The sequence below is a fragment of the Mustela lutreola genome, chromosome 4 (assembly GCF_030435805.1).
Source record: "Mustela lutreola isolate mMusLut2 chromosome 4, mMusLut2.pri, whole genome shotgun sequence".
NCBI lineage: Eukaryota > Metazoa > Chordata > Mammalia > Carnivora > Mustelidae > Mustela > Mustela lutreola.
This window is the reverse complement of record NC_081293.1, coordinates 151,392,511-151,397,507: the sequence shown is the minus strand read 5'-3', so window position 1 is coordinate 151,397,507 and position 4,997 is coordinate 151,392,511.

Below are 4,997 nucleotides of genomic sequence, written 5' to 3'. Positions count from 1 at the left end.
AAAATAATAATGATTTTATTAAATATTTGAAAAATATGATTGCTAATTTAACTTTTCATTATATTCAAAAATAATTTTTAGGTAACATATCCTACTTTGGGAGAATGGTAAGTCTGCTTAATGATTGCCTAGACATCATAGCCCTTTGAGAATTAAACCAGTTATTTATAACTAAATAATTTTAAAAGCAAAATTATAAAATTATTTAAAATATCATAACAAAAAGCTATATGAGTTATGGGATGTGTGTTTATTTTAACATATTCAATGTGAAGTGTGATAAAGTCTAGAGGACTTAGAGTGAAGATGGTCATATTTGTTAGGTGTTGGCCATGTCAGGCTATCTAGTGTGTGATCTCAATGTTCAATGAATTCAGAGTCTGGTAGAGAAATAGACATCCAAGTAGTCATACTACAGTGTTATAAAGGATGTAGTCACGTTTTATACCAAGTGTAGTAGTGGCAAAAAAAGGAAGTAAGATCAATTATAAATAATTCAGAGAAAGATTCTTAAAGTTGGAAATGCTTCAGGTGAGCCTTAGGTATGAACAGCAAGGAATTAAGTGCACAAAGTTGGGGAAAGAGAAAGATATTTGCCATAACCCCCGGAACTGGGAAGTCAGGAAGGACTGAAGGTGTGTTCAGAGGAGTGTATAACTTCAGGAAGCATCTAGAAGAGGAGACATAGAAGATGAGTCTTCAAAGGCAGATGGAAGTTAGTGAATGAAGCACCTTCTGGAGTGGCTTTGTCCTATGAGCAAAAGTAAGACACTAATTGCTTTTTTCAAAGAGTAGATTTCTGATTTAGAAAAGCTGCTCCCTTGCATCTGTTAGGAAACACTGATCAAAACCAAAAACCAAAACCAAAAATGGGTAGAAGAAGGAAACCCGTATTTGTTGAAGACATACTCAGTGGAGGAGCATGTCAAGTCTCTCACACGTGCTATCCCATTAACCCTCACGGCATGCCTGTGAGATTGATTTGACTTCCATTTTAACAAAGAGAAAGCCTAGGAAACATCAAGGAATTGTTCCAGTGTCAGGCCACTAATAAGCAGTGGATGTGAATCAAGCACACGTCCCTCTGATACCAAGTCACTGGTGTGGTTTTTTTCCTGTATCCTACTGCTTTTCCAGGCAATGGATCATGAGGGCTTGAATTAAGGCAGTTGCAACAAGGATGAAAAGAATGGACAGGTTTGAGAGACATTAAGAGGGCATGGTCTCCTAGATTTGGTATCTGGATGCAGGAAATCAGGAAAGAGTTTGGGATGACTCCAAAATGTGGGAAAAGCAAAGAAGGAGGTAGAGGAGAGATTTCAGAAGGCATAGTGGAAATGATGGGGGATGGGGAGCAGACGCAGCCAAGGAGTCTTTGAAGAGCATGCAGGTTGAAAGTTAAGCCCTTGGGGGCTTGCATCTAGACTGGGATGATGGAGATGAGAGGCATGGTGATATTAACTGGCTTTAAGGTCTGACTTGTTATAACTTCTTGGTTTGAAAATAAATATAAATCTCAGAAGTGGGAATTTGGTTTGTTACTTAAAAAGAAAAAAAACCAAAACCACTTTCTAGCTCAGAGGAGAGTTTGACATTCCATTCATCACCGAGGTTATCTATAAAGTAGTTACTGAAGCAAGAAAGAATGGGCCCTCTCCTAGCACTCCAGCAGAATCAGTCCTGGCCCAATGGTTTCAGGAGCATCTTGGGTGTGCAGGGAGCCATGACGATCTTCTGAAAACTCAGCATCTGGACAGAGTCCTCCTCACATGGCTAGGTTTTACGTGGTCATTGCTGAGTGGGGACAGGCACAGTAGAGAAAGTTTGCTCAGACGCCTAAGTTTATCTTCATGTGTCAGGTTAGTGAAAGTAATTACATTAGAAAAAAGAGGAATTCATCCTTTAAATTGATTGTTAAATTAAGGAATTCCAGTGTTCTCATCTGTTGTTATAGACTAGAGCAGCCTGAAGCCTCATCTTAGAACTTGTTGGGCATGCAAATTCTTGGGTCCTACCCAAGGCCACTGGATTGGAGTCCAGTTGCTTTCTGGGCAGAAAAGACAGTAATATGCCTGCCTCAGAGCACTACCTGCCCCTCTTCTCTGTTGCTAATCCTCCCCACCCCAGTTTCTGCTGAAAACTGAAGGATCTCATTGCTTCTCTCAAATCTGGGAGCTATTCAGAATGTTTCCAAGACATTTTGTGATGTTATTCTTTAAAGTCAGAAATAATGGAGAGGGTAACAGATGTTAAGGTGGGAGAGGTCTTTCTTTCTTTCTTTCTTTTTTTTTTTTAAGATTTTATTTATTTATTTGACAGGGAGAGTACAAGCAGGCATAGTGGCAGGCAAAGGGAGAAGGAAAAGCAGGCTCCCTGTTAAGTGATACAGGGCTTGATCCCAGAACCTTGGGATCATGACCTGAGCTGGAGGTAGACACTTAACTCATTGAGCCACCCAGATGCCCCTGGGAGAGGCCTTTCTAAGCTACAAACCAGAACAGAAGTTATAAAATGAAATTATTGATAAATATGACCCCATAAAATTTTAAAAATTCTTCAAAGTCAAACTCAGTAAACAAAATGCAAGTTACAAATTGTGAAAATTAGCTATATCATACATGGCAGACAAGTCATCTTATATTTTATTTAGAAGAAAAGAAGCCCTTAGATAAAAGAGAAAAAGAGAACTACCTGAATGGAAAGAGGGCCATAGCCATGAAAAGGCAATTCACCAAAGATGAACTACAGAAACCAATGAATGCTTAACCTCAAGAGAAATCAGAAAATCAAATTAAAACAGGAAACCAATTTTCACCTACAAATTGGCTTAAAAATTTTAATAATAAATACTAATGTTGTTGAGGAAATGGGAAAAGAGACATTATCGTAAACTGCTTTTAGAAGTAGAAGCTGGTATAAATCTTTCTGGGAAACAATTTGGTGAGACATCAAAAGTCTTCAAAATATGCATGACATTTGACCCATAAAGAGGATCACGTTGGTCTGAAATAAATTCATCCAAAGAAATAACTATTTACACACACACACACACACACACACACACACACACACACAAATGGGTCTATAAAAACGTTAGTCTTAGCATGTTTATAAGAACAAAAACCGAAAACAATGTAAACTCCAACAATAAGAGGTAGGTTTATTGGATAATATAGAGCATGTGTCTCTAAAATAAGTTACTCTGCTGCTTTGATAACTATGGTGTGGATGAATATGCAATAAAATAAACTCATGTTTATAACATTGTTAAATAAAAAGTCAGCTAATGAAAGAATATGTGTAGTAGTATCCAAGTCTCATAAAAATACACATGTGTATTTGTATATCTCTCTATCATCTTTAAGTATAAGAATGAAGAACTAGGATGTCTTTGAAGGCAGGGATTTTGACTGTCTGATACATAGCATAGCCCCAAAGCTTAGAATAGTTACTGCACATAGCAGGAACTCAACAATAATTGACTGTCAGAATGTTGACAGTCTTATTTCCTACTGATGAGCATAAGGCACTTAAATTTTTTTCTTTATGTTTCTCTAGATTATCAGAACTTCCCACAGTAAGCCTTGTGTTCCTTGTTGTGTCAGAGAAAGAATACAGTCTAATTTTGGAAAAAAAAATGTTGATGGATAAAATTCCCTTCAACGAACGAATGGATAAGGAAGATGTGGTCCATATACACTATGGAGTATTATGTCTCCTTCAGAAAGGATGAATATCCAACTTTTTGTAGCAACTTGGATGGGACTGGAAGAGATTATGCTGAGTGAAATAAGTCAAGCAGAAAGAGTCAAGTATCATATGGTTTCACTTATTTGTGGAGCATAACAAATAACATGGAGAACAAGGGGAAATGGAGAGGAGAAGGGAGTTGAGGGAAATTGGAAGGGGAGGTGAACCATGAGAGACTGTGGACTCTGAAAAACAACCTGAGGGTTTTGAAGGGGCAGGGGGTGGGAGGTTGGGGGAACCAGGTGGTGGGTATTGGGGAGGGCACATATTGCATGGAGCACTGGGTGTGGTGCAAAAACAATGAATACTGTTACGCTGAAAAGAAATTAAAAAAATAATAATTTTTAAAAATTTGCAATCTATAGGAAGAACCTAAGAGCTAATGGGGCTCATGAAATTAACTAATTAATAAAATATTTTATTTATTTGAGATAGAGAGAAGGAGCAGGGGAAGGGAGAGGAAGAAGTAGACTCCCCACTGAGCAGAGAGCCCAACGTGGGTCTTGATCCTGAGACATCAGAGCTGAAGGCAGACGCTCAACTGACTGAGCCACCAGGCATTCCCCATGAAATTTAAAACACCTAATTCACTCAGGCAGTGTCTCAAGAAGGTTGACAAATGTGTGATTATGATTCAGGAAAGAGTTCTACTAACTTGTTCTGTGTTGCCCTTGGACTATGATTTTAAAAACTTTTCCACCAAGTACCCTGAAAAAAAAATCTCAAGGTTTTTACATTAAGGATGAAATTTCTTCATTGTTTTTCAGTAACATATCCAGTTCATTGCACATAAAAATATTTCAAATTGTTTACCATCAAGGAATGTTGGTTCTTTGGGAAAATTTCCACGTTACTCTGTAGTTTATGTGCCCTCTAGAACTCCTTGTTAACCTCAGGAGTATTGTTCGAGCAAGGGTGGGAACACAGTGTTAGCAGGCAGGATTAGCAGAGTCGGGTACAGTGGAGTCAGAGAGAAAATGTGTTGGCATTTATTTACGAGTGCTGTAGGTTGTCTAATGGACATCAATATGCCATCTGCTTGGCAGGTATATCTCATCTCTGCAGTGAAAAACCTCACAGGGTGAGGATTAAATGAGATATAAAGTGTTGAGTACAATGCCTGACATGCAATAAGCTCCCAATACAGGCTTGCTGCTACTAATTATTATTACCAGAGAGAGTTTTCACACCCAGTTGTCACTACCACTTACATTATCAAACTAATTACTGTTTCTGATTCAGTGTGT